The sequence below is a fragment of the Balaenoptera acutorostrata genome, chromosome 7 (assembly GCF_949987535.1).
Source record: "Balaenoptera acutorostrata chromosome 7, mBalAcu1.1, whole genome shotgun sequence".
Lineage (NCBI taxonomy): Eukaryota > Metazoa > Chordata > Mammalia > Artiodactyla > Balaenopteridae > Balaenoptera > Balaenoptera acutorostrata.
Window position 1 is genome coordinate 78,533,135 of NC_080070.1, and position 24,102 is coordinate 78,557,236.

General features: G+C 41.5%; 1 protein-coding gene, 1 long non-coding RNA gene and 1 pseudogene across 11 annotated transcripts in view; 1 reads left to right on the forward strand and 2 right to left on the reverse strand.

Annotated features, from left to right (window-relative positions):
- Positions 1–428, reverse strand: part of CROT (carnitine O-octanoyltransferase) — a 98,173-nt gene extending 97,745 nt beyond the window's left edge. For 7 of the 9 annotated variants that reach the window (XR_009008914.1, XM_007170297.3, XM_007170292.3 and 4 more), the window contains exon 1: positions 26–427. The gene's annotated coding sequence lies outside the window, so the exon portion shown is untranslated. Of the gene's footprint in view, positions 1–25 lie in introns of all 9 variants that reach the window. The other 2 variants (XM_007170294.3, XM_007170295.3) reach the window with 2 other exon arrangements.
- LOC130708635 (uncharacterized) lies at positions 105–18,782 on the forward strand. 2 transcript variants are annotated; one of them, XR_009008916.1, is made up of 3 exons: positions 105–177; positions 17,297–17,478; positions 18,718–18,782. It is a non-coding gene; the product is annotated as an uncharacterized LOC130708635 (long non-coding RNA). The 2 variants fall into 2 exon arrangements; XR_009008915.1 differs by lacking the exon at positions 18,718–18,782 and adding an exon at positions 18,131–18,214.
- LOC103002059 (heterogeneous nuclear ribonucleoprotein K-like) lies at positions 16,760–19,213 on the reverse strand (annotated as a pseudogene).
- Positions 19,214–24,102: the final 4,889 nt, after the last annotated feature.

Below are 24,102 nucleotides of genomic sequence, written 5' to 3' on the forward strand. Positions count from 1 at the left end.
GAGACAGTCCCCAGAAACGATGTACCTCCCGGTGCCCGGGTATCTTGGTGCCGGCGCTTTGTCGCAGGGCTGCAAGTTCAAAGCTTGGCTCTAGAGACAGGAGGGGTAGAGGGCGACGAGGTCGGAGACTCCTCCCACCAACGCAAAGGCAGCTCCGCATACTCCAGAAGCCACCAGGTGAGAGAAATTCAACCAAGCACCACGACGGACCAGCCTAGCGGCCCAGCCTCAAGGATACCTCTCAGACCCCGGCAAGCGAGATGCCTGATGCCACCCCCACCCCCCCCCAGTCCTGACACCTCTGACGCTCTCCACTATTTAACGCTGTTCTAACGCCTTAACTTTTCCCCACCCCTCGAGGGTTAGCCGGGGAGGGAGGGAGGAAACTCTACTCCGCGGGCCACCCACTCCCGACCCACAGCGGTTGATAAACTCCGCCACAGCGCTCAGCTGCGCAGGCCCGCTTCCCTGAGGCCGCCCCGGAGCGGCAATTGGACGGAGACCTGCTAGGGTCCCGCCCCCCGGGCACCGGGGAACGGGGATTGGCTGGGAAGCCGCGACTGTTCCTCCCCCCCCACCCCCAGCGTGCTTGAAGGCGGGGGTGGCGGGCCGGGCCTGCGCTCTGGTGCGACCTAGCTCCGCCTCCCGTCCTCTGTCGGGGGTAGGGGTCAAGGCTGCGGGCCTCGGAAAGGCTCGGCGGGGCGGACGAGAGAAACGGTCCAAACCCAGCCAGGCAGCAGTCAACTGCTTGCTGCCGGTGGAGCTCAGCGCATTGCCAGGGACACGGAGGGCCCTAAGGACCGTGCTCCGCTCACGCAGTTACCTAACCCTCTGGAACGGATGTAGGAACAGATGGCCCATTTTCACCCAACTGCCCTGTTCCTCTTCTAGCCCCACCTATGGCTTACCAGCCGCTCTTACCCCGTTCCCAGTGTGACGCTTTTTGTAACCCCCAAGTAAGAATATATACCAGCGCCTTAAAAAGGAATCCTATTTTTCACTCCGTGTCCTAGGAAGAGAACAGTAACCACATAAATCCCTACTTGACCTCTCTTTTCCTTCATCCACCGAGGCTGAAATTTGCCCAGCGTAGAGAGGCTGCAGCGCTCTGCTCCGTCGGGGCGTCCCTACCTTTCCACAGGTCTTCATGCTGCCCAAGGTCCTCGAAGCCCCCAGGACTCACACTGCAAGCTTGAGGTTGACCTGATGTCTTTTACTATCGCACCAAGAAATGAAGTTTTTAACCAGAGGGAACTAGGCAAGTTCTAGAGGAAGATCATAATATAGTTAACTTAGTTTCACAGGCAAATCCTTTTTACATTTACCTCCTGAAATATACTTTTTCATTTTAAATACACTTTAATTTTTGTGGAAGAAAAGACAAATAGTTTACAGTGGCTCTGAACTGGATATCAAATATAAATAACTGGATTCCAAATTAACGTGTCATTACAGGTCCTTTATCTGTCTTTCCTAAGTCCCTTAATAGTAAAATCTGACCAGAAGGGAACTGAGGCTATGTATAACTGAATATTCACTTGGTGTGAATATTCATAAGTTCTCTACAGAAATATTAATGAGTTTGGTTACAGTGTAACTTCCCCTCTTGCTGGAGATGTTACTTAATATGTGGCAGACACACTTCTCTGATAAAAGTTCTGAATTCTGAAACATCAGGCCAAAAAAGTTTTCAGATAAGGGATTGTAAAGTTGTAGTAGTAATTTCTGAAGGTGCGGTAAAGAACTTTTCTCTCATAGTATTTAAGTTCTGTGTTCTGGATAATGTTCAAATTGGCTTACAAGATATTATTCTTAAACAGAATTTTAAAAATAGTCAAAAAACCTTCACTGTATTTTTTTTTTCCTTCCTAGAGAATTTTGGCACCTCTTAAAGTTTATGCATGTTTAATGACTGTGGGTGCTTTAGGGTCACTTAGCTTCGCTGCCTCTCTCCTAGTCTTAATGTTTATTTAAAGGGAAACAAGATATTTCTGTAAAGATTCCTGGATTCTTAGAAAGAGAAAAACCTGTGGTACTGAGTGAAAAGGAGTGGAACAGAGACTTGGGTATGCAGGGGGAGAAAAGGTGATGTTTAAAAATATACTGATAAGGGCTTCCCTGGTGGCGCAGCGGTTAAGAATCTGCCTGCCAATGCAGGGGACAAGGGTTCGAGCCCTCGTCCGCGAAGACCCCACATGCCGCGGAGCAACTAAGCCCGTGCGCCACAACTACTGAACCTGTGCTCTAGAGCCTGTGAGCCACAGCTACTGAAGCCTGCACGCCTAGAGCCCGTGCTCCACAACAAGAGAAGCCACCAAGATGAGAAGCCCGCACACCGCAACGAAGACCCAACTCAGCCAAAAATAAATTAATTAATTTTAAAAAAAAGTACAAGAATTAAGAAAATTGAAAAATTATAAAACAGAAAATATACTGATAAGCAGAGGTACTAATAATCCCCCAAAGCATATATTTTAAAATGATTTTTCTTCAAAATACATAATATGTGTTTTATTGGCAGATTCCAAATTATGTTCTGTTCAGGTTAAATTTGAACTAGTTTTCATCTCTTAGAGTGGGATGGGTGATAGTGGCTAGTGAGGAGGCACATGACATAGATTGTTAACAAGAAGTTGTCCCAAGATTAAAAATTGATTGTTGAGTCAAAATATTTTTCTAGAGAAAAACTTGTAAGTATTACCAGTGGTGATAATAAGGTTTTTAAGTAGCCATAAAAGATCTTTCATTTTTACTCCCATGAGATCTTTCATTTTTAATCCTATGTAGCTCTTTCTCAATCTACCACAAATAGAAAAAGCTCTTTGTAGACAAGTCTATAGACAAAATCTTATAGACAAGTCTGGATTAGTTCCACCATAAAAAATATAAAAAAACCAGGAATTTACATTTTGATCTGCATAGCCAGTTTACTGCTAAGACTTGTGGCTCTAAGAAGTAATGAGTTGTAGTGTAAATAGCTCTAATCTATGAGACAGATGTTTAATCTACTTTCATCCCAATGTATAAAATGAACATATTGAAGAAATAATTCTGTGATATTTTCTTATTTTTAATGAGGGGATGGGGGCAGTAGACAGGTAGTCACTTCACAAAGCAGCTAACAGCAAATTAAAATATACTGGATGCCAAGAACTCCACCACCAACAGCAGATGAGCATACAAAGGGCCTCTTCTTAGTACTAGGCAGTGGTTTGGACTTGCCTTTAGTGATATTTACTGTATATAAAAATTTACCACCAAAATCCTAGGGAAGAGTTAAGATAACTATTATGTCTTTATATCTCAGAAAAATTCTGTATTACTAAACAGAACATGAATTAACAGCTTTGTCAAGATATAATTTACATACCATAAAGTTCCCCCATGTAAAGTGTATAAATCACTGGCTTTTACTATATTCACATGGTTCTGCAATCACCATAAGCTAATTTTAGAACTTTTCTTTAGAATTATTTTTTTTTAATAAATTTATTTATTTTATTTATTTTTGGCTATGTTGGGTCTTCGTTGCTGCTCACAGGCTTTCTCTAGTTGTGACAAGCAGGGGCTACTCTTTGCTGTCGTGCGCGGGCTTCTCATTGCGGTGGGTTCTCTTGTTGAGGAGCAGGGGCTCTAGGTGCATGGGCTTCAGTAGTTGCGGCACACAGGCTCAGTAGTTGTGGCTCCCAGCCTCTAGAGTGCAGGCTCAGTAGTTGTGGTGCATGGGCTTAGTTGCTCCATGGCACGTGGGATCTTCCTGGACCAGGGCTCGAACCCGTGTCAGGTGGATTCTTAACCACTGTGCCACCAAGGAAGCCCCCTAATTTCTTCTTACCAGGATGCTAGTCATATTGAATTAGGGCCCACCCTAACAGCCTTATATTAACTTAATTGTCTCTTTAAAAGTTCTGTCCCTAAATACAGTCACATTGTGAGATAATGGGGATTAGGGCTTCAACATATGAATTTTAAGGGATAGAATCAGTTCATAACAACATGTAAATAAAAGATCCACAGGTCCACTAAAGTACTGCTAGTACTTGACTAGTACATGAGTACTGCTTGTACTAGTGAGGAAGAAGAAAGGATTCTATTAAGGTTTCTTTTTAAAAGACCTTAAGTTTGGCAAAGGTTTCTTTGAAATGACACCAAAAGCGCAAGCAACAAAGGAAAGAAAAAAACAGATAAATTGGATTTCATCAGAATTAAAAACACTTTTGCATCAAAAGACACTATCAAGAGGGTGAAAATATAACCTACAGAATGTTAGAAAATATTTGCAAATTGTATATCTGATAAGGGTCTAGCATCCAGAATATATAAAGAACTCTTAAAACAGTGAGACAAAATTTTTTAAAAATCTGTCCAATTAAAAAAATGGGCAGAGGGGGACTTCCCTGGTGGCACAGTGGGTAAGACTTCATGCTCCCAATTCAGGGGGCCTGGATTCGATCCCTAGTCAGGGAACTAGATGCCGCATGCATGCCGCAACTAAGAGTTCTCATGCCACAACTAAGGAGCCCGCTTGCCACAATGAAGGAGCCTGCCTGCTGCAACTAAGACCTGGTGCAACCAAATAAATAAATAAATAAATATTTTTTTAATGGGCAGAGGACTTACAAAGACATTTGTTCAAAGAAGATATACAAATGGCCAAAAAGAGCATGAAAGGATACTCAACTCATTAATCATTTGGGAAATGCATACCAAAACCACAGTGAGAAACCACTTTATACCCACTAGGATGACTATTAAAAACAAAAAAAAGCAAAATAACAAGTGCTGAGGAAAATGTGGAGAAATTAGAATCCTTGCATATTGCTAATGGAATAGAATAGTGCAGCTACATTTTTTTTTTAATTAATTAATTTATTTTTGGCTGTGTTGGGTCTTCGTTTCTGTGCGAGGGCTTTCTCTAGTTGCGGCAAGTGGGGGCCACTCTTCATCGCGGTGCGCGGGCCTCTCACTATCGCGGCCTCTCTTGTTGCGGAGCATAGGCTCCAGACGCGCAGGCTCAGTAGTTGTGGCTCACGGGGCCAGTTGCTCCGTGGCATGTGGGATCATCCCAGACCAGGGCTTGAACCCGTGTCCCCTGCATTAGCAGACAGATTCTCAACCACTGCGCCACCAGGGAAGCCCTACATTTTTTTTAATTCAAGTATAATTGATTGACAATGTTGTGTTAATTTCTGCTGTACAGCAAAGTGATTCGGTTATACCCATATATACATTCTTTTTTTAATATATTCTTTTCCATTATGGTTTATCATAGGATTCTGAATATGGTTCTCTGTGCTATACAGTAGAACCTTGTTGTTTATCCATTTCATATATAATAGCTTACATCTGCTAACCTCAATCTCCCACTCCATCCCTCCCCCAATCCCCTCCCCTGTGGCAACCACAAGTCTGTTCTCTATGTTCTTGAGTCCGCTTCTGTTTAGTAGGTAGGTTCAATCGTGTCATATTTTAGATTCCACATATAAGTGATATGATATTTGTCTTCCTCTTTCTGACTTACTTCACTTAGTATGATAATCTCTAGTTGCATCCATGTTGCTGCAACTGGCATTATTTCTTTCTTTTTTATGGCCGAGTAGTATAGTGCAACTACTTTGGAAAGCAGTTTGCCAATTCCTTAAAATGTTAAACATCGAGTTACTATATGACCCAGCAATATCACTTCCAAATATACCCCAAAGAATTGAAAATAGGTACTCCAACAACACTTACATACAAATGTTCATTGCAGCATTATTCACAGTAGCCAAAAGGTGGAATCAAGTCAAAAAGTCTGTCAACAGACAAATGGATAAAGAGACTGGAATAGAAAGGAACAAAGTACTGATAAAACATGGATTAACCTTGAAAACATTACATTAAGTGAAAGAGGGCAAACAAAAAAGTCACATACATGAGATTCCATTTATATGATTCCATAAATATTCCATTCGTAGAATAAGCAAATCCATAGAGACAGAAAGTAAATTTGTAGTTACCAGAGGCTGGGGGGTGAGTGGAAAGGTGAAAGACTGCTAATGGGAGTGGAGTGTCCTTTTGGAGTGATAAAAATGTTCTGGAATTAGATAGTGATAATGGTTGCATAACCTTGTGAATATATATTTTTAAACACTGGATTGTATAATTAAGAGGGTAAGTTTTATGATATGTGAATTATAGCTCAAATTTTGAAATTAAAAAAATGGATTATTAAATATAATCATATGCACAATTTGTTTCTTCTCACAAATTCTTATTTTTGAGTGTTAGAAATACAGGATAAAAAGAATGACATTTTAAACTGATTAATTATCAGACTCACATTTATAAACAATCTGATTCATAGGAGAATATAATTTAGATAGCAATTCCTCTTTTGTAGGGAAGAGAACATTTTTAGGATAATAAAAGGAGGTTCAAAAAAAAGGAGAGAAGCAGCCTACATCTCTTAAAGAAAAAAATAAGGTAACTGTACAGAGTTTGAATATGAAAGGAACACTTGAGATCAGAGATAGCTATTTAATTAATAGGAATTTCTAAAACTTCAAGGGATGTTTCCAAAGCTAGTCAAGCTTTCAGTTACAAGATGAACTCATTCTGGGGATCTCACAGCATGGTGGCTATAGTTAATAATATTGAAATACTTGAAATTTGCTAAGAAAGCAGATCTTAAGTGTTCTCACTGCCAAAAAAAAAAGAAATAAAAAGAAAAGAAAGTAACTATGTGAGGTGATGGACGTATTAATTAACTTGATTGTGGTAATCATTCACAATGTATACATATACTAAATCATCAAGTTGTATACTCTAAATATATACACTTTTTATTGGTCAATTATACCTCCATAAAGCTGGAAAAAAATGAAATAAAACCAGTCATTCATGAACAGTTTTGCTGAACCTTCAGGATCCATGTTGGAACAAATTTTCATTTTCAGAGGAGCTTAAAAATAAAGGCAGTCAGGTCATTTTTCTAAAGGTGCTTCTGAAAGAATAAAGAAATCCTGTTTCCATGGAAACAGAGAATTAAGCCTAAACAGAAGATGGCGAAGTAGAAGGACGTGAGCTCACTCCCTCTTGTGAGAGCACCAGAATCACAACAAACTGCTGCACAATGATCGACAGGAAGACACTGGAATTCACCAGAAAACATCCAAAGACAAAGGAGAAGCCGCAATGAGACGGTAGGAGGGGCCAGTCACAATAAAATCAAATCCCACAAGCGCTGGATGGGTGACTCACAAACTGGAGAGCAATTATACCACAGAAGTCCAGCCACTGGAGTGAAGGTTCTGAGCCCCACATCAGGCTTCCCAACCTGGGGGTCTGGCAATGGGAGGAGGAATACCCAGAGAATCAGACTTTGAAGGCTAGCAGGATTTGATTGCAGGACTTAGGACTGTGGGAAACAGAGAATCCACTCTTGAAGGGCACACACAAAGTAGTGTGCGCATCGGGACCCAGGGGGAAGGAGCAGTGACCCCATGGGAGACTGAACCAGACCTACCTGCTGGTGTTGGAGGGTCTCCTGCAGAGGCGGGGTGGTGGCTATGTCTCACCGTGAGGACAAGGACACTGGCAGCAGAAGTTCTGGGAAGTATTCCTTGGTGTGAGCCCTCCTGGAGTCCACCATTAGCCCCACCAAAGAGCCAGGTAGGCTCCAGTGTTGGGTCGCCTCAGGGCAAACAACTAACAGGGAGGGAACTCAGCCCCAACCATCAGCAGACAAGCGGATCAAAGTTTTACCAAGCTCTGCCCACCAGAGCAACACCCACCACTACCCACCACCAGTCCCTCCCATCAGGAAGCTTGCACAAGCCTTTTAGATAGCTTCACCTGCCAGAGGGCAGACAACAGAAGCAAGAACTACAATCCTGCAGCCTGTGGAACAAAAACCACATTCACCGAAAGATAGATAAAATGAAAAGGCAGGGGACCATATACCAGATGAAGGAACAAGATAAAACTCCAGAAAAACAACTAAATGAAGATGGGAGATAGGCAACCTTCCAGAAAAAGAATTCAGAAAAATAATAGTGAAGATGATCCAGGCCCTCGGAAAAAGAATGGAGGCAAAGATCAAGAAGATGCAACAAATGTTTAACAAAGACCTAGAAGAATTAAAGAACAAAAACATAGAAGAATTAAAGAACAAACAAACAGAGATGAACAATACAATGACTGAAATGAAAAATACACTAGAAGGAATCAATAGCAGAATAATTGAGGCAGAAGAATGGATAAGTGACCTGGAAGACAGAAAGGTAGAATTCACTACCTTGGAACAGAATTAAAAAAAAAGAATGAGAAGAAATGAAGACAGCCTAAGAGACCTCTGGGACAACATTAAATGCACCAACATTTGCATTATAGGGGTCCCAGAAGGAGAAGAGAGAGAGAAAGGAGCCAAGAAAATATTTGAAGAGATTATAATCGAAAACTTCCCCAACATGGGAAGGGAAATAGCCACCCAAGTCCAGGAAGCACAGAGAGTCCCAGGCACAATAAATCTAAGGAGAAACACGCCAAGACACATAGCAATCAAATTGACAAAAATTAAAGACAAAGCAAAATTATTAAAAGCAACAAGGGAAAAATGACAAATAACATACAAGGGAACTCCCATAAGGTTAACAGGTGATTTCTCAGCAGAAACTCTACAAGCCAGAAGGGAGTGGCACGACATATTTAAAGTGATGAAAGGGAAGAACCTACAACCAAGATTACTCTATCCAGCAAGGATCTCATTCAGATTTGACAGAGAAATCAAAAGCTTTACAGACAAGCAAAAGCTAAGAGAATTCAGCACCACCAAACTAGCTCTACAACAAATGCTAAAGGAACTTCTCTAAGTAGGAAACACAAGAGAAGAAAAAAACCTACAAAAACAAACCCAGCATAAATGTGGAAAATTAGAAATCTCTTATTATGCTCCCTGCCTTGTGTGGATCCTGGGCTTGGGGCACTGTCCCCTGCATCCTTAGAAACCACTAAGAATGGAAACTCATGCTCAGCTGTGTTAAGTTAAAATCCTCAAGGTGAAAACCAGTTTTAGTTCTTTGCATACTTCTCTGATTTTTAGTTTTACTTAGCTTTTTGACTCTGAGAAGTCCTTTCTTGCTTGCTAACTCTTCAATGCATTTTAAGTTTTTCCCCTTATTTAATTCAGCATAAAAAAAAAAACTAGTGGAGTGTTTCTTAAAGATAGCTTGGGACTTCCCTGGTGGTGCAGTGGTTAAGAATCCGCCTGCCAATGCAGGGGACACAGGTTTGAGCCCTGGTCCAGGAAGATCTCACATGCCACAGAGCAACTAAGCCCCATGTGCCACAACTACTGAGCCTGTGCTCTGGAGCCCGCGAGCCACAACTGCTGAGCCCAAGTGCCACAACTACCGAAGCCCACACACCTAGAGCCTGTGCTGCACAACAAGAGAAGCCACCGCAATGAGAAGCCCACGCACCGCAACAAAGAGTAGCCCCCGCTTGCTGAAACTAGAGAAAGCCTGCACGCAGCAACGAAGACACAACGCAGCCAAAAATAAAATAAATAAATAAATAAATTTTTTGAAAAATAAAAAAATATAAAAGATAGCTCATCCATAATACTGCTGGGAATTGATTTTCATGTTCTTTTAAAAAGATTACAAGAAATCATATCTGAGATTTGCTTTAAAATAATTCCATCCAAAAAATAATAATACAAGGTTGGCAAAATGTTGAAGCTGGGTGTTAAGTACAAAGGGGTTCATTATACTACTCTTTCTACTTTTGTGTTTGAAATTTTCTTTACCTTTTTTTCTTAGTTTTTTTTGAAGTATAGTTGACTTAAAACATTGTGTTAAGTTTCAGGTATAGAGCATAGTGATTTGTGGTTTGTTTGTTTGTTTGTTGCAGATTATATTCCATTATAGGTCATTACAAGATATTGGGTATAGTTCTCTGTGCTATACAGTAGATCCTTGTTGCTTCTCCGTTCTATGTATAGCAGTTTATATCTGTTAATCCCATACTCCTAAAATTATCCCTCTCCTCCTCCCTCTCCCCTTTGGTAACTACAAGTTTGTTTTCTATGTCTGTGAGTCTGTTTCCGTTTTGTGTACAGATTCATTTGTATTTGAAAATTTCTTTAATAAAAAATTTTTAATGAGACATAGAGAAAAAAGGAGAAATCAGATGTTTGATCACTAAACGTCTCCCTCCCTTTTCCTTTTCCCTCACGGTTGTCTAACCCTCACCACTTTTTAACCTCCAGCCACAATGTTGAACCCCTTCAATCCTTGTATGGGAGCGAGTGGGCTTCATGCCCAGATACCAATGCCGAGGGAACGGTCTTTGCGGGGAGAAGAGGCTTTATTGCAGGGCGGCCGAGTCAGGAGACAGGAGGCAAACCTCAGATCTCTCTCCCCATCTGGGATCCCCTCACCCATTACAGAGTTAGGCGAGGGGGTTGGTATGAGGAAGTGCTGGCGGGCAGGTTTTGATTGGCAGGACATTTATGGTCAGGTGCGGGAACGGGGCATCAGCACCGGATCTTCCTGGACAGCGGACCGTTCGTTTCTGAAAGGGTTCCAGTGCTCCGGTTCAGGTCATGTCTGGTCCTTTGGTTCCGTGAGGGGAGAAACTTTGGTTCCAGGTCTTGTTTGAGGTCAAAATTGTCACCTCTGTGCATACTTTGGCTGCATGACTTACAGTTTTGTTCTGTTGTCTCTAAAGAACAACTCAGAATAGGGCTAGTTCTGTGGTTACACTCTCAGTACATATAAAAATAGAAATACATGAAAATAATAATTATAGTTTTACCAATAGCTATTATTTATTATCTTTGCTCTGGGTGAATATTCTCACAAGGACCCTAGTCAACAGGTTTCGTTAACATCTCCATTTACAGATGAGGAAACAGAAGCGTAACTAGATTAAAAGTAATTTCCTGGTCATCATCCCTTCCATCAGTGGTGGAGCCACTAACTAAAAATCTATGACTAAAAAGCATTTTGTGTCTGTCTGACTGCAAAACTCCTGCCCGAACCACTGCCGGAGATCACCTCCCACTGCACCAGACTTTACTGAAAAGAAAGAAAAAGACAAAGGCGTGACCTCCTTCTCCTTTTGGAAATCTTCCTCAGCTCAGAGGAGGAAGTGTTTCTCCTCCTTTCCCCTCCCCTGTTTTGTGATTCCACTGTCTGCCCTTCACTGGACCCTTTCCTCACCTCCTCCACCTTCAGGGTCTGTGTCACCAACTTCCTGTGGGGAATTTTCGATCAGCCATTCCTCACAACCAGCTCTGGTAGCCATAACTTCTTCATGTTCACTGCCAGGACCCAAAGTTAGGCATGAGGCCTTGAATACTATAATAGCCTCCTAACTGACTTCCCTCCTCCGATCTCTTATTTCTCCACTTACTCTGTATTTCTCCCAGGTTAGTTGCCCTAAAACACTGCTTTGTGTTGACTCTGTTCAAAAACCTTCAAGTCAACCCAGGACTCATAGCTGAAATGACAAACCCGTGTCACAGAAGAGCACTTCCATGCCCTGCTGCCCCCTCTCACTCTTACCTGACCACATGCACTAACAGATCCATGCATGCTCCTTTCTCAACCCGGTGCTCCTGGAAATCCTGAGACACTCTTCCTGCAAGTGGCCCGCAGCCCCGAGGGTGAACTCCTGCGCGTGGTCACGGCCCTCCCCCATAACACTTTCATTCTTCCAGTGAAATCTCAGTGAATACTTGCACGAACCCTCTGTTCCAGCCAAACTGCTCATTCTCCTTCCGTGGATACGTCTGGCGCTTTTTCACCTTGGCTTTTGCTCTTTGCTCATGCTGTTTCCCCAATTTTGCTTCCCACACCCTCTTCTCTACTGGCCAGGTCAGCTCAGATTCTAACTTCAACACAAATCCCCCTCGATCGCCTCACCTGGACATGCCCTTTCCCTCCTTTAAGCCTTTCTCCCTTGCCTGGCCCTTCTCTCACTGCCTGACAATGACCACTTAAGAGTCTTACTGTGTCTCTCTCATCCCATCCCTGTACCTCTTACATCCTATCGCTCGCAGGAGGTTGTTAGAAACACAATTGCATTGTTCTTAATTTCCCAGGTAAAGAAACTAAAGTGCAGAGAGGTTAAGGGACTTGCCCAAGTTGACAAAGTAAGTTGGAGCTGCCTGGGTATTGCATGTCTATTTCTGGATGCCCTTCAGCATCATTCTCTCTACACTATGTTACTTCCTCCACCAACTAAAGGCTAATTTCCTGCAGGAAGAGCATGTTTTTTGTACGTTGTACACATACCCATTCCTGCCCTCGCTCACGCACACACACACACACTCACGCTCACACACACCTTTTCCATGCCTAGCACACAGTAGTTGCTTTATACACATTTTTCGATGATGAAAAGGCCATTCCATTTGGAACTATAGTCTTTGCATAGTCTCACATATGAAAGCAATTCTCTTTTCTTTGAGAAGGGGAACATTTGAACAAATAACCCCCAGAGAGAAGCAGTAATAAAAAAGAAATGTATTTAAATGCTTTTATGTAATCATCCAATTCTCAGACACACAAAGGAAGGACACCGCCTCCCTTTGCCCAAGGCCATGTTAAGATAGTTCGGAGTAGATCAATCTGATATTTTCCCTTTTCTGGCTGCTAGAGAATTCTGCTCAAAAATCCATTGCAGAAATCAGATGTGGTGACTGTGATACTTAATTCAACTAAGATGTATTGGGACCAGTTGTGTGCAGGACTTGTGCTCAGCTAGAGTGGAAGATTCAAAAGTGAGACTTTCACAGATTAATGGGGACATAGTCACATGTAAAAGTAACTCAACATCAAGACACACTCTCAACGTGCTCTGCTGGAGAATCAATATAAATGACGAATAAGCACTTGAAAAATTATTCTACGTCACTAGTGATCAAAGAGAAGCAAATTTATGCAATAATGGATATCATTATTTCCCAATCAAATTCCCAGGGCTTTTTGTTTTAAATCATAACACCTAGTATTGACTAGAGTTTCTGGGAAATGGGCTCTCAAACACTGGTGGTAGGAGATCCTGTCAGGTAGATAATATAGCAAAATTCTTAATAAACCTTAAAAATGTACATATTTCACCTAGCAATTCTATTTCCCTAAGTAGACTTAATAAAGTCTGTTTCCAAAGATTTCCCTACAGAAGTATTCATTGAATCAATATTTTTACTTGTAATTGTGAAAAACTGGACACAATCTAAATAATGATAAGCACTAACATTGAATTGAGTATTTACTATGTCGTAGACACTCGTCCGAGCACTTTACGTAGGTTGATTCATTCAGCCCTCCCAGACAACTCTGAGGGGAAGGTACATTTATTATTATCATGCCCATTTTACAGATGAAGGACTGAGGCACAGAGAGGTTAAGTCACCTGGTCACACACCCAGTAAATGGAAGAGCCAGGATTGAGCCCCAGCAGTTTAACTCTAGAGCTCATGCTCTTAACCAGCCCACTCCACCACTGCACCAATCTAAACAGACAGTAATAGGAAAATGGTTAAAAACAGTACTGCTCAATGTGTGTGTGGGGGGGGGGTGGCGGGGGGAAGAAGGAGGAGGAGGAGAAGAATGGAAGGAAGGAGGGTTGGAGAGAATGAATGTGTGTGTCACATGCAGGAGAGCTGTGTCCTAAGAGTGTATCCAAATCACTTAGGGCCTCTTGTAGTGGCGGGACTGTTTCGTATTCCTTGGGAGTAAAGAGGAGGGAAAAATAAAAGAGACAGGACCACTAGGTTGCATGAATTATAGCACATTTGTACAAATAGGACGCACTCATTAAAATTTTGATGTATAACTTTATTGAGTTCTAGAACAGTGTCTTTCAAATTCTTTTGACATGACTGATATTAAGAAATAAACATGTTTATCACCACCATGCCCATCCATAACAGGTTGAGGGTCAGCTGCCTCCCACCAGTTCAATTGTACTAGTTATTTACGGTGGGTGTCTATTCCTGTGTCATGCCAGGTTGTAAATTTTTTTGAATATCATATACATTGTTTTATACACACACACATCTGAAATAAGTTTCATGAAACAATACTCAATCATAAGAAGTGTGATGCACTCATATATTCTGTTCTATGCTGTACTATTCTGTTTCGTTCCTTTCTGTTCAGTTCCATTCTGTTCTGTTCCATTCCATTCCACTCTATTCCATTCTTAAAATTCTGGTTGTCAGCCTCTAGTTGATTTTATCATCCTAAATTAATGCACCCGTAATTTGAAAACAATTCTAGAAGAAAATTATGGTGACTGTAATACCTAAAGTTTCCACAACAGGGCACCACAACTCTAACCAGAGACATTTTATAGGAAAGGATAAAGCGCTGGCCGTGGGGCAGGGGCAGGACACAACCAAACACACCAGGAACGGGCAGGCATCTGGCCTGAGGACAGCCAGTCTCTTAACCATTAACGTATCTGAAGTCCTGACACAAGAGTCCCACCCCTAAGGAGACTATCAGGATCTATCAGAATCTCAGTCTTGTGAACCTGAAATGGAAACTGCAGAGAGATTTAAGTGGTTGACAGAGTGAGGCTAAAGGTGAAACTCCACCAGATAAAGAGAGGCTAGAAGGGTAATAGTGGGTCACGAAAAAACCAAAGGTTTTGATAGGTTGAAGTCACGGGAAAGAAGAAACTGAAAAAGCAGAAGCTATAAGGACCTGAAAAAGATATGTATGGCAGGGAAGCCTGTCAATATAAAGAAGAGAGCGCCGCCCCAATACACATTTAAAGTGTAGTCACTTTAGCGGTGGAACCCTAGAGGGACCTTCTCAAGCTCATGCTGCCAGTGTCCCTTCTAGGGTCTCATGGATCCTGTATCCCTTAGTGCCAGGCATACTTACGGTAAACTCTTCTTCCTTTTGCTGATCTAGCAGCTGTTGAATCTCTTCTGTTTATTCCTGCGAAGGAATTTAATTAAAAAAAAACAAACAAAAAAGAAAGATGTTCCCAGTATATTAAGTTTTTAAAGGATATCATTTAGTAGCACTTCTTTATAATGTAATTTTGTTTTAAAATCTATAATAGAATATAAAGTCCAGAAGGATAGACATCAAGATATTAACAGTGGTTATAGATGAATATAGATGATATAGTGAGCATACTTTTTTCTTTTTTATTGCACAAGCTCTTTTTCTAAAATGAGCATATACTAATAGTTAAATGTTTTAAGTGCAATGCTCATTCAAAAGGAAAGAATTTTTTTTTTATAATTTAAGATTATTGTATTTCCTTACAAGGGGAATGTTTTAACAAATTTTACAGGGGTCAATCAACCCTTGTTCAAATTGAGCACACATCAAATCTAGCATTATAGGAGTTTTATTTGGAAGTGAACTTTTAACTATCAATACAAATGCCAAGATACTATACAAAACATCCACAGGAACTTTTTTCATCTTTTTTTGATTGTTCACAAACATTTCCTACATGATCCAACAGACAACAGGGAAATGGTACATCTTTTTCTTTCAATTTGCATACAATGGAAAAACAAGAATATATATATATTTCTTTTCACAAAGTTTAACTAATAGACACTACCAAGCTGACAGTTTAAGTCTATAGGAGAAAAATTATCTAATAAAAAATAATCAGAATTTATTTAGCATCAGTCACTTCCATAACCAAGTATTATTCTGATTAATAGAACTTGCCACAGTGGTTAAGAATCCGCCTGCCAATGCAGGGAACACGGGTTCGAGCCCTGGTCCGGGAAGATCCCACATGCTGTGGAGCAACTAAGCCCGTGCGTCACAACTACTGAGCCTGCGCTCTAGAGCCCACAAGCCACAACTACTGAAGCCCACGTGCCACAACTACTGAAGCCCGCACGCCTAGAGCCCGTGCTCCACAACAAGAGAAGCCACCGCAATGAGAAGCCCGTGCACCTCAATGATGGGTAGCCCCTGCTCGCTGCAACTAGAGAAAGCCCACGTGCAGCAACGAAGACCCAATGCAGCCAAAAATAAAATAAATAAAAATAAATAAATTAAAAAACAAAACAAAACAAAACTTGCTGCCATTAATTAGGCTTCTGGTATATACTTATACCAACTACTCCATCTGTTGTATTGCTCCCCACCTTGGTTCTTCACAATTACAAACAGAAAATCATCTCAAAGTAGGGGCAAGCATTTGCAAAAACAGACAAAAATCCCCAGCTTATTATAAGCATGAATGTGTGGTGGAATTTCCTCCCAAGCAATGGACTTTGAAATCACTTAAGAAATCACCGGAACTGAATGTGTCAAGATATTTTGCCTAAGTCCAAGAAGAGATGCATTTATTTATATCCAACAGAGGACTGAAAATTGAACTTAGTGTTTAGTTTGGGGGCAGGTTGTGGGGAATTCAGTCGTTTGAAAAATGACCGTCTTAAAAAAAAAATGACCACCAAAAATAGGTTCACTAAATTTATTTTAAAAATCATAAAACATTTCTTACAAAAGAGCATTACATTGTGCACACTGCTCTGAATAGATGCCAGGGACATATGGACTATTGTTACTTTTCCTCCCTGTCCCCCCCACCCCCAAATGTTACAGTGACCACAAAGCAAAGAGTTCACAATAATTACATGGGGGGATTTTTTTTAAACCACCAACAGTGAACAAAAATGAAAAGTCACTCACTCTGCCGCTATTTCAAAATTTCAAAGTTAGTTTTTGCACACCCCTCCTCACCCCCCAACCCTGTTAGTAAGGAACTAAAAGATTACATGTGGTGAACAGCAAAGATTTCACTACACCTCAAATGCAGAACACGTATGAAGCAGAGGAATGTTGCCTTTTTAAACAGAAGCAGATAAAATAAAATGATGCAGGACTCCTTCAGTTCTTCACTAGTCTTAGAAAAACTTTCCAGAATACTGCTTCACACTGTTCTGCAGCAAATACTATGCATTCTGTATCTGGGCCTGTGTTCCTGTAATGGTAATGATCCGATCTTTGGACTCTTCTAAAGGCTTATCAGTTTTTTTTTTGGTTTTTTTTGTTTTTTGTTTTTAGTATACAAATTTAATATCAAAGTCTCTAGGTAAAATTGATTTGAATAAGTTCTGTTAGCCACTTCTAATTTCTTTGTGATATAAAATCTTTTAAAGCATAAAAATCAGCCTTTCTACATTATTCCATTAGACATACATGGAAGTTAAAAGAAATGAGAAGAGAGAACAATCAACCAGGAAGATGAATTTACTGAGAAACACTCATTCGTTCTCCCTCCTCCTTTTCTTTTCCTCCTTTTCCAGGTCTCTTTCGGTTCCGATCAAGAGAAATCTTGAGAGTTCTGAGAATATTTCTTTGAGGGCTTCAAATCACCATACCTACATCCTCTGCCACAACTACACACACGGGAACAAAAATAAGCCTCTGCTATCTACTCACGTAGGAGGGATTCATGCAAAATAAACTCCTACGTGGAGACCAACAGGTGAGTTTTCTACCTGTTCTTTCTAATGTCCTTCCATTATAGTAAATCCCACACATTATGAGGAAGAAACGGTTATGTGAGCTTTTCCTTGAAGTCAAAAAACTTGCATTCATTTCAAGTACCTGGTGATCATAGGGTACAGCCAGGGAAGGTGCCATCCCCCTTGGGGGGAGGGGCGGTGGATGGGCTCCCGCACCCATGCACCTCCTGATGCACAGATTCTGGAGAAACAAAGGGCGGTCACACCGCAGTCAGCCTGTCAGGCTGTCGGGCCACTGGGCAACCCGACCAGCCTGGAAGCGCCCCATCAGTTTGCTGAAAGCAAAACCCTGTCCCCCCTGTGAAGCCAGGCAATTTGAGGGCTTATCAGTTTTGATCGAAGCTCCTGACTCATGACGGATTTGTTTAATCCGCTGACCACCTTTGCCAATAATAGATCGAGCCAGATCTTTGGGAATAGTTACTTGTGTAGTAATAATAGGTCCACCAAGATCACCATATGAGCCATGACCCCCGGCATAGGAATAATGATATCTAGAGCCACCCTGTGGTTGATAAGCCATCTGCCACTCTGATGGGCTCCATGCATCTACTGCAGAGTCCCAGGTTTCATCAGCACTGAAACCAACCATGCCATCATAACGGTCTCCAGGTCTCCCTCTTCTGTCATAGGCCATTAGCTCTCCTCCTCTAGGTGGTGGTGGAGGAAGAGGACGATTCCGAGCTCTGCCACCACCCCGGCCACCTCGTCCAGGAGGAGGTCCTCGATGAGGGCTCATATCATCATAATCTCTTCTGGATGGAGACATGGGATGCCCACCCCGACCATGAGGCATTCTGTCAAAACCACCTCTTCCCAGCATGGGAAATCCCACAGGACGTCCACGGCAGTCATCGAACATCATTTTAAACCACCACACTCATAGGTTTCATCGTAAAAATTGGGATCATAATGCTGAGCACGTCCTTTGATGGGAGACTCTGATACAAGATCAAGAATGATCTTTATGCACTCTACAACACTATCAGGTTTTCCTCCAATAAGAACGACTCTGTCAGTGGATTGAGGACAACATTCCTGGAAAAGCTTGATTGTTATCTGAGTGTTCTCTCGAAGTTCTTTGATTTTAGCACCTTTGACCCCAATAATTCCTCCAGCCAGACTCTGATGAATCAACAGTCTCAACTCGCAGTCAAAGTCGCTTCCTTTATAGTGTTGGTAATTTAAGCATTTCACAGCTTCAGATTCGAGCGGGAGCTGGCTGGTTGCGGTGGGTGATGGCAACTGCAGCCCCTCTTCCAAGGTAGGGATGATTTTCTTCAGAATTTCTCCAACTGTTTCAATATCAGCACTGATACTCAGTATGCGCTCGGGGCCACTGCTGTCTGGGATGGAAACACTAGCGTTGCAGTCTGTGGGGAGAGCCTTAATATTCTTGCCTCCTTTTCCAATCACTGCCCCAGCATTCTTGCTCTGAAGCAGAATATGCATATTTCAACCATCTCACCAGTGTTTCTAGATCTTTTAAAAGCTTGTTCCTCTTCCATATCTTCAGCAGGGCGTTTACCAAATTCGCCATTGGTTGTGGTGTTGGGGAAGGTTTCCTCTGGCTGTTCAGTTTCCATTTTCTTGTATTAAAGGGACACACCAATCAGTTATTAAATATATCCTTGCAGGGTAGAACTGAAGTGTTCTGGGCGGGACCAACTGACACCCTAGTGCTGCAGTAGCCGGGCAAAGCTGCCTGCCGTCCCTATGCCGCCGCGCCGCCTCAGCCGGTCACAGCTAGACCTTTTTTAAAAATAAATTTATTTATTTATTTATTTTTGGCTGCGTTGGGTCTTCGTTGCTGCGCGCGGGCTTCCTCTAGTTGCGCGAGCAGGGGCTACTCTTTGCTGCAGTGTGCGAGCTTCTCACTGCGGTGGCTTCTCTTGTTGCGGAGCAGGGGCTCTCGGCGCACGGGCTTCAGTAGTTGTGACTCGCGGGCTCTAGAGTGCAGGCACAGTAGTTGTGGCGCATGGGCTTAGTTGCTTCGTGTTATGTGGGATCTTCCTGGACCAGGGATCGAACCCGTGTCCCCTGCATTGGAAGGTCGATTTTTTTTTTAATTAATTAAAAAAACTTTTTGGCTGTGTTGGGTCTTTGTTGCGGTACACGGGCTTCACGTTGTCGTGGCTTCTCTTGTTGCGGAGCACAGGCTCTAGGCACGTAGGCTTCAGTAGTTGTGGCACGTGGGCTCAGTAGTTGTGGCCCGCGGGCTCTAGAGCGCAGGCTCAGTAGCTGTGGCACATGGGCTTACTTGCTCTGCGGCACGTGGGATCTTCCTGAACCAGGGCTCGAACCCGTGTCCCTTGCATTGGCAGGTGGATTCTTAACCACTGCACCACTAGGGAAGTCCCGGGAAAGAATTTTCAAAACGAAGATATGTTTAAAGATAACAGTACAAGGTTGCTGAGTATCTGCAGGAGGATCATGTGATGTGAGCTGCGCCTGAGGGCATTGCAAGGTACAGGTGTCTGGCAAACTTGCCTTAAAGGGACCACTCTGGTAAAGCCTGAGAGGCCAGTGCTTCCAGGGAATGCTGGGAAAGGTGAGGTTGGCGGGGGGGAGGACTGGCCTTAGCTGAAGCAGAGAGTACCCTGAAATCATAAAAGACATATAAATTTGAATATATTTGGTGGAGATTATTTTATTTTATCAACTTTTAAAAATTATGCACTATTTGATAGATATTTTAAAAGATGTAATTTATACGTAAGTTATAAAGCATAATAATAAAACAACAAAAATATATCCATTACCCAACTTAAAAAAAATAGAACATAACTAATACCTTTGAGACCCCCATATACCCATCTCTGAACCTATCAAGCTCTCTCCCTTCCAAAAATAACCATTGTTCTGAATATTGTGTTTAAATTTTCCCTTATGGTTTTATTGCGAATGCAATAGGAAGAGCTAACAGTCTTTGGGAGCTTGGTCTTTGTAAGGCACTATTCTAAATTCGTTACATGTTTTAACTCTAGTCCTCACAACAACCATAAAAGGTAGATATTGTTTCATCCTCATTCAGCAAATGGGGAAACTGAGGCACAAAGCGGTTAAGAGACTTGCTCAAAGTCACACAGCTAGTAAGTGGCAGACTCTGGTTTCAAACCCAGGCAGTCTGCTCTAGCTTCTGTACCCTTAACTACCTGCTGCACCTGTTCTTTTTTTTTTTTTTTAAATAAATAAAATAAATAAATAACCGATTAATTCCATCATGACATGAAGGAATTTTATTCTAGAAAAACTTTTAATTCACTTCTCAAGTTTACAAAAGACTGATTTCTTTCCTCCTATATTTCAAGCAAAACAACCTATTTTCATAATACAAGTAGCAGCTTAAAAAAAAAACCTGTGTAAGAAGCTGTTTACTTTGCAAGAAAATAAGACCTAAAAATCAGAATTTCCCCTGTAATTTGGAAACGTTTGGTAACAATCTCAGAATAGTCTTGGTTTTAAGAAGTTAGCTACTGAAGTTTTTGTTTTTATCCAGCAGAAAAGAGCTCACATTCAGCTTTGTTATGATTCCTTTCTTAACTAATCAAAATTAAAACATGTATCTATTTCTAAATCATAAAGTAAAATATTTACATTTGGCTCCTTTAGTGAACTGCCCCTTTACATAAACTGATTCAGGTCAATACAGAAGACATATGAAGTCAGTACAGTAGGTCCTCCGGATGTGAAACCCACAGATACAGTGGGCTGACTGTACTACACCATTTTATATAAGGAACCCGAACATCCAGGGATTTTGGGATCCACTGGAGGTCTTGGAATCAACACCCCCCCCCAATCCCTCCTGCTCTCTGGGATACCTAGGGACAACTGTATAAAGCCACTGTTCATCTCCTACCTTCTTCAACTACCATCCCATCTTTGCAGGCATACAGGTTAATGAAATATTCCAAAACTATCCCACTGTTTTGTCTTCTTTACTTTCATCTCCTAGGAAAAGCATGACCCACCACTAAGTCAGTATAAGTAGAAGCCTGTTAATCCTCCAAATCAAACACTGTTTAATGTGATTTTCAATTAACAGAATAAGGTTATTTACATCAGGAATACTATATGGAAACCTTATGAATGAAAATTAATAAAGACATTTAGCTTAGAAACCACTAACTAGGTGTGTAGCCTCAGGCCCTCGTTACTATTCTCTGGCTTCAGTATCTTCCCCACAAAGGAGGAAATTCTATTAGTTCAGAGATTACAAAAATATGACACGTGTGGGCTGCTACTCCCCCTCTGAACAGCCACTACTAATTGATCAGAGATCAAATAAGAAATGGCACCTAAGGTGAAACTTGCTAGACAAGTGATCTAAGCTTCCTTCCCCTTCTAATATTCTGTCTGTGACCTACTTGGAATCAAATACATTTGCAGTGAACAGCTCAGACACAGATAGAAACAATATACACAAGCTGACTTAAGGAGTTAGAGCCTCAAAATACAGAAATTCTTTATCATCTTTCAATGTACAGACTTTTTTTTCTTTTAAAGAATAAGTCACTATTTATACATTTCTCTATTTCAGATGTAAAATTCTGGAAAATAATCAAGTCTAAGTGGAAAAACCTTAAAATACTATATCTTTCTCAATTTCCAAATTGTGTAAAATAGTGTTCTTTATCATGAACTACATTCTTGATACTCAGGCATGCTTGAACATGCCTGAAGAGCTCCCTATGGAAAGAATATTGAAAAGCTTCCTGAAAGTCAACTAGGAATGTTTGCCTTATTACTTATCTCAAGTAGGATGCATAGCCAGTTACAGATTTACACAGAACTCATAAAGGTGAACACCCTGACAAATGTTTAGACAATTACATAATTCTGTCAAAGGGTTATTTCTAGCACCTTCATGTGGCCTTCTGAATGTCTAAAGCCTCCTCCTATAAGGCCCTTCCCCCTATGTGCTCCACTACAAATTTCCAGTTCCTCCTTCTTGGTTCCTATCAAACTCTCATTCCCTCAGCCTAACTTTCAACTGTTAGAAAAATATTCTGACTCAAGTGAAAAAATAAATTTTTTTTTGCTTTTGTTCAGCAGAGAAAGTTGAAGCCAGGGAGGGGGAGGGAAATAACAATTGTCTGGTACCATCAAAAAGTGAAAATGTGTAGAGAAAGGGTGATTCATCAGTCAAAACAGAAAATAAGTGCTTACTACGGGCCAATTATTGTGCCAGGCATGGGAGATACGGTAATCAAGATAAGGCCCACGGCTGACAGTAAACTAGCCAGGAAAAATAAGTAACTAAAGTAGTATCAGTGAAACATAGGACCTGTGCCGTATGGTCATAACACAGTCTTAGAAACCAAGGAAGGCTTCCTATGAAAAGATTAGCCAATAGTACAGCAACATTTGAGAGATAACACGACATATTCGAGGAACTGCAAAAACTATAGTATACCTGACATACAGAGACAAGGAATGAGGCTCAGAGATAATGGAAGACCATGGAAGTCACTTTAAGGAACTGAACCTTATCTCAAAAAGTAAAAGTCTCTGAAGGAGACTTATTTGAGGAGTATAAGTATACCTTTACAGAAGTCTCTATCAGCCCACTTCACCCATTGTTGTAAAGGCGATCAAGAAGGGGAAGGTGTGAGGAAATAACAGAAAGCGAGAGACCGAACAGTGCTTCAGAGACTTCAGAGTATACTCAGACATCTTAGGTTAGAGCTACAATGCTTGGAACACAGGTGCTCAATCATATGCCTCAATATGTACTACATGCAAAAAGGAATTATGGAGATGAAGAAGAATCAAGAGCTCGAACACACTTACATTACTGTCTTAACTGAGAAGTCTTATCAAGAACTGTATTTTCATAAAATTAAAGATACAGCTCTTACTGTTTTTTGTCTACTATTTTTAAACAGTATTGGTTGGTAATTTTTGTTTTTAACTCAGTTCAATTTAAAAGACACTATTCAGGGCTTCCCTGGTGGCGCAGTGGTTGAGAATCTGCCTGCGAATGCAGGGGACACGGGTTCGAGCCCTGGTCTGGGAAGATCCCACATGCCGCGGAGCGACTGGGCCCGTGAGCCACAACTACTGAGCCTGCGCGTCTGGAGCCTGTGCTCCGCAACAAGAGAGGCCGCGATACTGAGAGGCCCGCGCACCGCGATGAAGAGTAGCCCCCGCTTGCCGCAACTAGAGAAAGCCCTAGCACAGAAACGAAGACCCAACATAACAACCAATCAATCAATTAAATAAATAAATCTTTAAAAAAAAAAAAAAAAAAAAAAAAGACACTATTCAGCTTGTTATGCATCTATCTAAGCATGAAGTCCAGTAGAAATGATTTCCCTTTACGGAAAGCTCCTGCCACGGATACCACTACTATGTTAAGATCTCCTATGTGCTCCTGTAGCAATATCTGCTCCAAAGCTTCTTCATCAAGCTCAAAGTTACGGTCATCTTCATGTGCAAGAACAATCTGTACTGGACATGGTTTCTTCATAACCTCATCAGAGTTTACTAGGTCATCATCTTCATAATTCTCACCCAGGAGGGTCGTGGACGAGACATGGTTAACTCCAGTGTTTGGGTCGCTGGTTCGCAGCCCCTCG